At 35.0% G+C, this 14,194-nt stretch overlaps 1 pseudogene; it reads right to left on the bottom strand.

The window, feature by feature from the left end:
- The window catches only part of LOC149147325 (protein rough sheath 2-like), a 30,648-nt pseudogene extending 20,281 nt beyond the window's left edge, over positions 1–10,367 (bottom strand).
- Positions 10,368–14,194: the final 3,827 nt, after the last annotated feature.

Below are 14,194 nucleotides of genomic sequence, written 5' to 3'. Positions count from 1 at the left end.
TAATTTTTCTTCCTCCATTTCTTCCTCTTCGCCTGGTAAAAGTCTTGATGCTAGTAACCAGGAGGCTAAGAAGAAGAAGAAAGGGAAGAAGAAGAAGAAGAAGAAGAAGCAAGATAAGAAAGAAGTCAACCAACCAACCACGACTGTCAGTGTTAGTTGTGTTGAGGAAAACTCCGACATGCATCGTAAACCCAAATACCCTTGCAGGCTTTGTAAGGGTGACCACTTCCTTGTCAATTGTCCTAGTATTCCAAAGGTCTTGGAAGTATGGTCAGAAAAATCTCATCAACTTTCCGTTGATCCATCAACCAGTGATAGTCAGGTTCCTGGGAAAAAGGGTAAAGTTAGGTTTCCTTGTAAGTTATGCAAAGGGAGTCATCAAACTCACGTTTGCCCTCACATGGATGAAGCCTCAACATTGTTGGAAAACCTTACTGTTCCACAGCAAGAGTTTCCAACTGGTTACCGTAAACTTTCTCCCAACCTACCGTCAACTGACGGAGTGATTGATCTAACTTCAAGTACAGTCGATCACACTCTCCCATTGGAGAGTGAAACTCATGTCACTCAGGTTGATGATCCATTAGTTGATCAAGTGGTCGATTCAATTTCACATTCGGTCGATCCCACTTTCCCTTTAGAGAGTGAATTTCATACCGCTCAGGTTCTTCTTGTTACATCAGATTCTTCTACACCAGGGGGCATTTCACCTGCTTCTATAGAATCCCCTCCAAGCACTGAGGTTTTTTCCTTTGATTGGAATAGAATGACAGAACCTCGTCTTCCTTCCTCCATCCCTTTCCAAATCATTGTCAAGGCTGGTGGTAGGGACATACATCGTACTCAGGTAGATGAGGGTGCTTCTGTTAGTATTTTATCCTCAACTGTTTGGAAAGCTTTAGGTTCCCCTCAGCTTGCGCCTATTACGCAGAATCTGAAAGCTTTTAACAGAACCATTAGTGAACCTTTAGGGATCCTTCCTAAGTTTTCTATTACCTTGGAAGGTAAAAATGTTTGTATTGATCTGATGGTAGTTCGAGGTCCCTTGGATTTCAATTTACTCCTTCGGCGAGACTATGTTTATGCAATGAAAGCTGTCATATCGACACTCTTTCGCGTGATGTCTTTCCCTCACAATGGCAGTATTGTGACTGTAGACCAGCTTTCGTTCCCTAGTCTTGTTTCAAATACCAATAATATGACACCCCTAAATGTTCCTGATTCTCAAGTGGTATCTACCCTGCCACGGGTTAATTATGTGGCAACTGGTCCCATGTTTTCAGTTACCGATGTAAGTGAGCCTCTCACTCTTTGCTCATCTTCCTTTGATTTAGATCCGGTAATTGACATGGAAAACTCTATGGGATTACTTGAACACGATGTTCTTATCCCTTTTGAGTCCCTTGACATGTGTTCCTTCTAGAGAACTATTCTTCCTTCTGATGAAGACCTCTTGGAAGCCATGATCAAGGTGTGTCCATTAACATGTCTTTCTTCCAGTTGGAAGCCATGATCAGTTGGTGCGAGGACAGTTCCTTTTCCTGTGCCAACCTCGTTAAAAAATGAAACAGGTGTCCATGAGGATAGTTTGTTCCCGTCTCAACCTCATTAAAAAATGAAATTGGATGTAGTGAGGAAAGTTCCTTTTACTGTGTCAACCTCGTTAAACAATGAATCAGTGTGTACGAGGATAGATTTTTCCTGTATCAACCTCGTTAAAAAATGAAACAAGTTAGTATGAGGATAGTTCTTTTACTGAGTCAACCTCATTAAAAAATGAATCAGCTAGATTTTAGGATATGTAGATAGATTCTAGAAAGTAGGGTTTTGAGGACAGTTCCTGTTACTGAGTCAACCTCATTAAAAAATGAATCAGGTTTGAGGACAGTTCCTGTTACTGAGTCAACCTCGTTAAAAAATAAATCAGGTATGAGGATAGTTCTTTTCTTGTGTCAACCTCCTTAAAAATGAAACAACTCCCTTTTCAAGTTAAATATTGAAAGTAAACCTTCATTTCATCCAGCCGGTTCAATGCAATGAAGCCTGGGGGGCATGTACCTTGCTTTGCATCATTATACTGGGGGCATGCGAACTTTTTGAGCATAGTTCCTTGTCTTATGTCAAGCTCGTTAAAAAATGAAACAAGGGTAGGTTAAGTAGGTAGATTATAGAGAGTAGTCATGAGCATAGTTCCTTGTCTTGTGTCAATGTACCTCGTTTTGCGTCATTATGCTAGGGGCATGTGAACTTATAACAAGCATAGTTTTTCGTTTCAAGCTTGCGTAAACATGAAACCAAATCCGAGCATAGTTCTTTTCCTGTGTCAAGCTCGTTAAAAAATGAAACAAATCCTCCTCTACTTGAGTCGAGAGTTTGATTAGATCTCATAAATGTTAAGTATTTAGGTTAGTTATTTCAGTTTTTGCATAATTTTCTTACAGTTTTAGGTCAAGTCTTTCAATGATCTCGTAACTGAACCTTCATTTCATCCAACTGGTTGAATGAAATGAAGCTGGGGGGGCATGCGCTCTAGTAGTTATGCTTAGGGGGCATCAAGCACAGTTTTCTCTCTGTTTCAAGCTTGTGTAAAAATGAAACTACTTTGAAGCATAGTTTTTCTCTGTTTCAAGCTTTTGTAAAAATGAAACCTATCTCGAGTCAATTTCAGTTATTTTCAAGACTCGTTAAACTCATGAAAATCTCGAGATTATTTTGCTATCTTTCATTCTCGTAAAACAAATGAAAATGCCGAGTTCTTTCCATCTTTTCCTGCTCGTAAATTAAATTAAAAGTCGGCCATATGAGTACATTTTTATCATTTTTTCAAACTCATTAAAATTTACAAAAAATTGAAAAGCATGAGTACATTTTTATCATTTTTTCGAACTCGTTAAAACTTACAAAAAAGTGAAACCTTGGAGTTCTCTTTTAAGCCCTTTTTAGACTCCTAAAACATGAAAAGATTGCCGAGCGTTTCTTTTACACTCGTTAAAACGGAATTAAAAGACGGTCCTCTTATAGCCCTTTTCTGACCGTAAAAACATGAAAAGATTGCTGGATTTTTGTCGTTTCAAATTCGATATTGGAAATAAAACGACGTGTCCTTGATTGCTTTTTACTTTTCAGGTCAAAGACACTAATTATGAAAGTACTCCTTGGTCGTAAAAGATCAAGCGGTTCTCTCAAGTATTATTTTATACTTTTTCGGGCTTGGGAGACACAAATTTACGAAAAAGTTCACCTTGGAGTCTTCTTAAGTTTTTCAGACTCTCTAAAATTGAAAAACGCCGAGTTTCTCCTATACTGGACTCGTTAAAATTTCACAGTAAAGGACCTGTTCAATTACAAACAGGAACGAACCACTCCTTCCTAGGGTTCGAATCAAAACTAGGTTGGACTCATCCGAAGGATGAGCTTATAATCAAGCATATGTTATCCTCCTCAAGCTTGTTAAAAATAAAGAGGTACTTGCCAGAAATGGTGGGGGAAAAGAGAGAAGAATGAGCCTATTTGTTATCTTTTGTCTCAGAAGAAACTTTATTACCACTCTTGGACACGACACTTTTCATTCACCTGGGTTGGGAAATCCTTTACCTCACAGTTAATCAAACCACTTTGAAAGTCTTCAGCCGGGTTCCGGGGATTAACTTTGAGTCATTCGTCACCAAGCCATATGTTGTGTCGTTATGTGTTCAAGAGGTCTGCAAGCAAAACTTTCATCTGCAAAATACTTGTCATCCATTTGACCATCCCTGAGTCAGTCCTTACAGCAACATTTCTTCAACTTGAACAATGATTTCGTGTTGTGGGCTTGCCCTGCAACGGGTCGCTTTCTATCGACATCAGCACATTATCTAGAGAGATGACTTAGAAATCGTCAGTACCTTGAAGTCTGCATGCATCAATGGCAGGTTTCTCGCCTTTGACGTCAGTTTACATCATTGACTTTCGATCGAAGGATTCCGTGAAATGTTCGACATCAACTCATTCATTCACATCTCATGGATTGTACTGGGTACTTTGAGAACCATTGACATTACTGGTGGTCTCTCTCACACTTGTTAACAGTTTACATCATCGACTGGTAATCAAGTGGTTTCTACCATGTTCGACATCAGCTCATTTATTCGCATGGCTAGAATCGTACCAATTCGGAAGTAGAAATGAAGACCCTGGATCTAGTTTCCACCATCCAGGCTGCGAGGAGTTTTGTATTCATTATCTAAGTAGACTAATCATAAACAGATGGTTGCGCCCATACTGTGTCTACAAAAGTCTATGATTATGATGTACTGCAAGATCACTCCTGTATCAGAGTAGTTAGTCTGTTAGTTAATGTTTTGATCTGAGTATGGGAATGCCTACCTCAGTGATGATATAATCTTATACATGTATTTTGTGTTGAAAATTGCAGGTTCTGACCAGGCTCTCCACGAGATAATCCTTGAAATGATAAAGCGCTTCACCCTTCCTAGATAATACAAAACCCTAATCTATTACAGGCTTCGCACTTTAGGGGGCAATCTGTTACACTAAAAAATGTCACCATGGCTATTTACAGTTAGTATGGCTCTATCAACAGTCATGCTACCCTCTTAGGCAAGTCTTATGCCTCTGCTCTCCATGTCAAACTCCAAAAAGAGAGAAAGTCTTTATAAATGTATTTATCTCTGGGTACGCAGGTTCTCTCAACCTTACCTGCGGGTACGCACCCAATGTTCACAAAAGCTACGTCTTTGGACGCTCTGTATGTAAAGGGGCAGGTGCGTCCCCCTGTAAAGGTCAAAATGCGCAAGTTTCATCTTTAAAAAGTTACTTGTGGTCATTTCTAGAGCATTCTAGAAGGTTGTTCGATGTGTATTGAGCGCCTCCAGATGGTTCATGTACCCCTACCAAAGAGGAACTTATCCCATCAATAAGGGAGCTATCCCATCCAAAGAGGGGATTATCCCATTGATGGTGGACCTGATTAAATTCCTCTTGAGCACTATAAATACAGGCATTGGGCCAGAAGGAGGGGAGGTTGGAAGCTATACATTTCTAAGGGTAGATGCTGCTGGAATTAGGACTCCCATTTAGAAGCTTGTGAGGAGAGATTGCCATCTTTGCTTGTTCTATTTGGAAGTGGGTGAGCTTTGTCAAAGTAAAGGAGAACTCTTGATGGACCCTGGGAGGGACTTGCACAACACCAAGGCTCAGGTTGTATTTGTTCCTTTTGTTACCTATTAATGCAAATGAGTCCATTCTTCTCAATAACTTGTTATTTATGAGTTGTTTCATGTTCTCCTTGGTCTATGTGTTAAATATGTTTTATTCTATGAGATTATCAAGTGCTATTTAATCGTTTGATTGTTAGTGGATGCAGGTTTCAAAGTGAAGGAGGAGCTCATCCGGATCAGCGAGGCTGGACTGCTACAACAGCGTGGGACTACAGGTAGGATCTAAACACTTGATTTCTTATATAGTAAATGCATGTTTAGAGAAGGATTGTTCTTGTTTGTCTTGTTTGTCACTAGAGAGTCTTAGGCTCCTAGGGAGGTTGGTTGTGTCCGCACAATCGACTCTTTCCGCCTGACACTAATTAGTCCAATTCCAATTAAACTATAAAATTGTTTGATTTTTGTGTTCATGGCCAATAGCAGCTGTCAGGGGCATCAATATGATAAAGAAGATTGATACTGTTGCACTCACTTGAGGGTCAGTTCAGTGCTATATTGTTGTAGACCTTAAAGATAGACTTCAGTATTATTTATCTTTGTTTGGAAGATAAAAATGGCAATGTTTGTATTAAAATAAAAACCCACTAGTCAGCTCTATGAAAGAGAGTCTGAACGAGGAGAGTCTGGCTTTACAGAACGCTCTACATTGTTCATGCACATTACAAATTAAATAAAAAACATGGTTTTAGGGAAGTTAGAATAGCATCCTAAGAAATAGAAACTAACTCCTATCCTGAGGTTACCTGAACCAACTCTACCTATTCTAGGATATTCTCCATTATCTTCAACAGTCCCCCTTAATGGAGAAAGGGTTCACATATATGCCTAACATCTCCCTAAAAATTTGAAACTTTAATTTTCCAAGAGCCTTAGTGAAAATGTCTGCAACATTATCACATATATTACAATATTCCAATTGAATTTCTTTAGATTCCACTTTCTCCCTTACAAAGTGAAATTGTGTATCAATATGTTTCATGTTTTTTTGAAACACTGGATTATTGGCCAATTGATTGAACTCTGATTGTCACATATAATTGTTGTTGCAACTTTCTGTTCTTCCCCAACATCCTGGAGAAGTCTCCGGAACCAAACTGCTTCACATGTTGTTGCACACATTGCTTGATACTCTACTTCCGCTGAGGACAAGGAGACTGTGTTCTGCTTCTTGCTTCTCCATGTGATCTTCCCGGATCCAATGTTGAAGGCAAAACCTATTATATATCTGCGATCATCCACATTTCCTACCCAATCTGAATCTACAAATCCTACCAATCTAACATTAGAAGAGTCAGTGTAAATAATTCCATAATCTACAGTACCTTGTAGATACCTCAAAACATTCTTCGTTGCATTCCAATGAATTTCAAGTGGATTAGACATAAATTGGCTTAACACACTGACTGCATAAGCCAATTCAGGACTAGCGGTGGTTAGGTAGATCAGACTCCCAACCAGCTGTCTGTAAAATGTTGCATCACTGCTTTTGAGCCATCCTCACACTGCAATTTGATTTTTTGTTGAAATGATACTTGTGTTAACTTACACTGATCCATTCTAAACTTTTCTAACTTGCTTTTAACATACTTTGCTTGAGACAGAAATGTTTGACCTGAATCTGTCCAGATCTCAAGACCTAAACAGTATCTGAGTTCATCGAGATGCTTCATCTCAAACATCTGTGACATCTGTTGCTTGATTTAATCAATTAGATATGTAGCATCACCTGTAATTATCAAATAACCTACATATAATGAAATCAACACTACACACCCTTGTTCATATGTCATGGTGTAAATATTAGGGTCATTCTTACTTCTATTATAGCCAGCTTGTAGAAAAATGAATCAATTTTCTCACACCATGACCTGGGAGCTTGTTTTAGTCCTTAAAGTGCTTTCTTTAACCTACAGACTAAATATTCTTTTCCTTTCTAGACAAACCCTTCTGGTTGCTCTAGAAAAACCTCTTCTTCCAGTTCTCCATTCAAAAATGTAGACTTTAGATCTAGTTGGTGCATCATCCAATGTCGCTTAGTAGCTAAAGTGATTAACATTCTGATGGTGTTCAATTTAGCTATAGGGGCGAAGGTTTCTTCATAATCTATCCCTTCTTTTTGTTTGTACCCATTTGCAACCAACCTGGCTTTCATTTTTTCTATAGTTCCATCTGCATTAATTTTTAGTTTATATAACCATTTGCAACCTATGACTTGTTTTCTCTAGGAAGTTCAACCAATTCCCAAGTGTTATTTCTAATTATTGAATCATATTCCTGTTCCATGGTTGTTTTCCATTCACTACATTAATTTGCTTCTTTATAACTAGATGGTTCAACCACATTCATCATACTAGTTATAAAAGCATTTTCCCTATATCTTGCAGGCAATTGAGCTTTCCTACCTGATCTCCTGAGTGATGGGGCGGTGGTTTCAAACCTTATTTGATCATCATATACTTTTTCTTCCTACTACTGCTGTTGCTTTTGTTGTTGCTATCACTGTTGCTGTTGTTGTTCATCCTCTGCCTTTGTTTGTTGTTGACCCTGACTATTTTCTACTTCTTCTTTATCCACAAAGTACAGAATGTCCCATTCCTCATAGTGTTCATCACGTTCTTCATGATCCTACTCATGGAATTTAACATCTCTACTAACAAAAATCTTGTGAGTAGAGGGATTAAATACTCTGTATGATTTATATGATGAACAATACCTTATAAAAATACATCTGATGGCTTTTGGATCTAATTTTCTTCTATCTTCCTTTGGAATGTGGGAAAATGATTTTGATCCAAATATCATTAAGTTTTTTATTGTAGGCTTATATCCATATAATGCTTCATAAGGAGTTTTAGACTCAAGACTTTTTGTAGGACTCCTATTTTTCAAATAAACTACAGTATTCACTGCTTTAGCCCAAAAACCATTTGAAAGATTCTTACCTTTTAGCATATTTCTAGCACATTCCACCAGTGTTCTATTCTTCCTTTCTCTTACTCCATTCTGCTGTGGAGTATGGGGTACTATGAACTACTGCAAAATTCCATGATCTTTACAATATCTGATAAGCTCATCCTTCTTGTATTCTCCCCCTTGATCAGAATGGAGAATTTTTATCTGTTACCCTATTTGTCTTTCAATCATATTTTTAAACTTCTTAAAGTATTCGAATGTATGACTCTTCTTACTTAAGAAGTACACCCAAGTAAACTTCGTACAGTCATCAATAAACAGTAGGAAATACAGTGCACCTCCTAATGATTTAGTCTGCATGGGTCCATAAAGGTCTTTGTGCACTAACTCCAGTATATCCCTCAATTTCTTTTCTACTCTAACATGGAATTCTTCTCTATGCATTTTTCCTAAAGTACAGACATCACAATCATTATGTACTTGTTTTAGCATAGGAATATCTCTTACCATTTCCTTACTTTGTACTAACACCAAATCATTGTAGTTGATGTGGCCAAATCTCTGATGCCAAAGCTCTTCTGTAGTCAGGCTCGATGTTGTCAATACTCGAATTGGTGCAGGCCTCACATCCAACTTGTACAGTCCTCCTGTTTGGATTCCTGTAGCAGTTGTCTTTATTCCATCTAGCAGATCTTTAATGTAGAAGTTAGATTTTAAAAATTCAACTTTCAAATCTTGATATATAATCATAGATACAAAAAATCAAGTTCTTTGTTATTCCAGGCACATACATTACATTATAAATTTGTTTGATATTACCATTAGGTAGAATGACAGAAACTTTCCAACACCCTTTGATTTGATGACTTTTGTCATCACCTAGGTATCTGACCACCTTCGTTGGTTTCTTTAAAATCTTCCAGCCAATGCTTGTTCCTTTTCATGTGTGTTGACGCTCCTGAATCTACATACCAGATGTTGCATCAACATTTTCATCATGATATACCATGAACAATTTTAAGTTCTACACCTAATCACCATTCGTGAGATGACCTGTATGTATTTTCTGCTTTTGTTATTCTTCATGATACTTCTTCTTACTACATTCCCTGCAACATGACCAGTTTTCCACAATAACATTTAGTTTCAGAGTAGTTTTGTTTTGGATGCATACCTTGGGTCTGATTTGGCCGTTTCTATGAACTTGCTTTGTTTTGCTGTTGTGGACTCCCTTTCCCTTTGGAGAAGTTCTTCGCCATCAATGCGAGATTGGCACTCTGGCACTTCAGAGTCAATCTCCTCTCTTCTTCCTACATTAGTATACCTATCAGCTCTTCAAAATGTGGGATCTTCTCTCTGGCATTTATCCCAGTGATGAACATTTGATTATCATCAGTGACACCATTCATTGTAATGGTCACAAGATCTGTATCGTCGACTGTATGACCAATGTCTACTAATTTGTTCTTTAGATTATTAATCCTTGCTACGAATGAGGCAATTGTCTCATTCTCCTCCATCTTCAGGGACAAGATCTTACTCTTGAGGAACATAAGAAAATTTGAATTCTTGATCTCGTACAACTCCTTCAGGATTCCCCCGATCTCGTTAGCTGACTTACATTCTCTAATGTGCGGTATAATGCAGTCTTTCATTGACATCTTTAACATTGTCCTTGCTCTATTTTCTCCTTTCTACCAATCTAGGATCGATGTTGATCCAGTTGTGGGCTTTGGCTCATCCCCATTCACAATCATCCAAGCACTCTATGCTTCTAGCAGAGTCTACATCTTAAGCTTCTAATTTGCATAATTGGAACCATCGAGCTTGTTATGCGCGTTCATGCATGCTTCAAAAATATTGTTATTCATCTTGGCGATTTAGAAGGAGAAAAAAAATTTTGACAAGTAAAAGATGTTAAAGTTACCCCAGATTTGTGACAGAGACAGATCAGTGATCTTCAATATTGTTTGTTCTCACAACACATGCGCACATCACCATGGCTTCCTTCTCAGCCTCTAGACAACTTTTTGTTGTCAACTACAGCCTTGTTCTTGGCTTCTCCTCGCAGCTTCTCTGGTAGCGACAACCTTGTTCTTGGCTTCCCTTCATAGATTTGCTCACAGTGACAATCTTGTTCTTGACTTTCCTCACATAGCTACAACCTTGTTCTTGGCCTTCCTCGTTCGTTGCAGAAGTTTTTGTCTTTTCTGCGACATCGTCGCAGTTGTACATGTCTTTCCTGCGATGAACTACGACGAAAAATACGCTCGAAGTGCTACAGTGCCCTCGTCATAGAGGTGTGGTAATAACCAACGACGAATTCAAAATTGTCACAGTTATTCGCCTCACAACTGCGATGATCTTGGTTCAAAGAACCACCCACCAGCCAGCGTATAGGTTCCTCAGCCCTGATGCTTTGATACGATGATAAAAATGACAATGTTTGTATTAAAATAAAAACCCACTGGTCAGCTCTACGAAAGAAAGTCTGAACCAGGAGAGTCTGGCTCTGTAGAATGCTCTACATTGTTCATGCACATTACAAATTAAATAAAAAACATGGTTTTAGAGAAGTTAGAACAACATCCTAAGAAATAGAAACTAATTCCTATCTTGAGGTTACCTGAACCAACTCTACCTATTCTAGGATATTCTCCATTATCTTCAACAAATAAGACGTGCAGTAGGGCCTTTATTTTGACATGTCCTAAACAGTTTAATGACTGGATCATTAAATGTTTTATTTTTTATTTCTATGTTTTTAGCCCTAATTTTGACATGTCCTGAATAGTTTAATGACCAAATTGTTAAATGTTTTACTGTTTATTTTTATGTTTTTAGGTTTATTTCTGTGATTTTTATATTCACAACAACAAGAATGTCATGTGAGTATTATATATATATATATATATATATGGTTGTTGAAATAATAATATATATATATATATATATATATATATATATATATGTGGTTGTTGAAATAATATATATCTATATATATATATATATATATATATATATATATATATATATATATATATATATATATATATCTATATATATATATATATATATATATATATATATATATATATATATATATATATATATATATATATATATAATCTCAATCTTGAAATAAAATTATGTTATTATGGATATTGAAATATTTTTTTATGGATAACATTTTTTTGTTATTAATCCTCTATAATTAAGTTTAATAAACCATTATAAATATTAGTATTATTACAAACTTTTACAAATCTTTAAATTTTTTATTGATAAATCCACGCCTTAATGAACTTGAAACATGGCGGTTTTGAAACTTCCCTAATGAACCCTATTAATATAATGTAAAATGGTCGAAACATGGATGTTTTGAAACATGCATGTTATATTTCAAGAAGCCTTATTTTTAAAAATCCTAAACCCCATTGATCATTCATTACCAGTTTTATTTATTGGCCTTCATTACGAGTTTGATTTTATCTTGAGGTTGAGCAGGTTCAGAGGTTTCCAACATCTTCGCTATGAAAGCACTTACTAGGAATGAAAGTTAAGATGCCCGATGAAAAACATAAATGAATGTGGCTTCCCTTTCAATGAATTGGAGTAAAATATTTTTTTACATAACTTCAATTTCTGTTGCAGGCTACTCCTAGTCCCAAGGTAATTGCAACACTAAAAGTATTCCTTTTTCAATCCTTTATATTTACATACAAAAATGTCTAATGTTACATTTGCCTAAATTGTTGTCTAAATTATTTTGTTGTCTAAATTGTTTTATGTTGGCTGATATGATCTAGATTGACACATACCAATTTTTTGAAGAAACTCGAAAATATGTATCATGGGCAATCTAATTTGGAAAAGGAGAAAATTTAAACACAAAGATTAAGGTGTCAAGTGATGTACTACCCAGAAAAATGGAGTAGGGAAGAAATATTTAAACATGACATGATTAGATTCTGGGAAAATGGATGAGGGAGAAACTAAATTAGGGAATTTTAAGGGGAATTGATATTGTTTAATATTTAATATGTTGTTTTTGAGAATATTTAATAATTTTGGTTGATGATGGTTAATATGTATTAAAGTCTATTTGATATTAATATTGGATGGAAAACTGAATTCTGGGTAGAAAGTTTTATATTTTGGAGGTATATAATGTATCTTCCCATTTCATTTGTAGAAAGTTGTATTAAGTTTGGGATGATGGATTGCAGAGGAGGCCTTCCACCAAAAGAAGGGGATTCCCCACCAAAATTACTTTTACTAATTAATTCTAGATCTACTCACAAGCTTCAAAAGGTTGTATTCTATAATATTATTTGCAACATATGCACATGTTCATCCATACTATTATGTTAGGTTTTGTTTCTTTCTCTGTGGAGATGAGAATAAGAGGTCTATGTACATGTTCATCCATATTATTATGTTAGGTTTTATTTATTTCTTTATGGAGAAGAGAATACCAAGTCTTTTAAACCAAACATCCACAAAAGTAATAACAATATTTAGTTGAGAAGTCACTATTTTGAAAATGGTTTTAGATGTTAAGTTTTTACAACAATAGGTTTATATTTTAATAATATTGTTTTACGGCACTAGGTTTAGCTTTATGGTTTTAGAGTAGTGTGATTAGGTTTTAGGTAAGTAGGTTTAGGTTTACGATTTTTAGTATTGATATTCAATGGTTAGTATATTATTAAAATTGAAATAATTGATCTTAAATTGTTATTATAAGAATGACCAATCTTATTTGTCATCCCAAAATTTTAAATAAAATATACAACTATGATCTTGAATGGACAAATTACTTATATAAATTCTTTTATTCTTGTACAAATAAACTTAATCTTAATTATTATATATTATTTGTTTGTATTTCCTCAATCTTCCTTCAACAAACCATTCAGCTAATAAAAGCATAACATATACAATAACATCTACCACAAATGCCAAGAACCTTGTGTTACTGCCTCAACCACATTATAGCTACATGTTCATGTTTAAATTAGGAATAAAAATGCTAAAAACCATTTATACAAAACAATCTTCTGTAAAAAATGAAAGGATGATAAAAAGGATCTCTCATTTTCAGACTTATTTATTGTTTAAATATGTATTTTTTGTTGAAGAAAACTATATCGAGCTAATACAATTTCCATAGTTTTAAATTAAAAGTCATAGAAAATTAGATGCTTATAAACCTACAATGAACATGTAATAGATTAATAGTTTGGATCTTTCTATAAATTTGTAGTTACTTTGATTTCATTTTTATTGAAAATGGATATATAAACTTGATCTACAATATAGATAATGAAATGAACCATTTTAAATTTATATTATTATGTTTTAATCTATTCATTCATGAAAACTTATAAATCCATGTAGACAATACAAAAAAAAACATGTAATGGATTTATAGCTTGGATCTTTCTATAAATTTGTAGTTACTTTGATTTCATTTCTTTTGGAAATGGATATATAAACTTGATCTATAGTATAGATAATGAAATGAATCATTTTAACTTTATACTATTATTTTTTAATATATTCATTCATGAAAACTTATAAATCCAGGTAGACAATACAAAAAATTAAAGGATGATTAGGATCTCTTAGAAATATCTATTTTCATACGTGTTTATTCTTCAAATATGTATTTGTTGTGAAGAAAACTATATCCACCTAATACAATTTCCATATTTTTAAATTAAAAGACTAATTAGATGCTTATAAACCTGCAATGAACATGTAATGGATTAATAGCTTGGATCTTTCTATAAATTTGTAGTTACTTTGATTTCATTTTTATTGAAAATGGATATATAAACTTGATCTACAGTCCAAATAATGAAATGAATCATTTTAAATTTATATTATTATGTTTTAATCTATTCATTCATGAACACTTACAAATATATAAACTTAATTGTAAAATTAAAAGATATAAAAAAATAACAATGCAAATACATAAGAATATTTAAAATGGTGAACACTAATCATTTTAAACCAATTTACAACTTGAACATGTAAAATTGTGTTTCAAA

Source organism: Pinus tabuliformis, chromosome 9 (assembly GCF_031772625.1).
Source record: "Pinus tabuliformis cultivar Carrire ecotype Pingquan chromosome 9, CPIR1, whole genome shotgun sequence".
NCBI classification, from domain to species: Eukaryota; Viridiplantae; Streptophyta; class Pinopsida; order Pinales; family Pinaceae; genus Pinus; species Pinus tabuliformis.
This window is presented reverse-complemented; position numbering and strand designations above follow the sequence as displayed.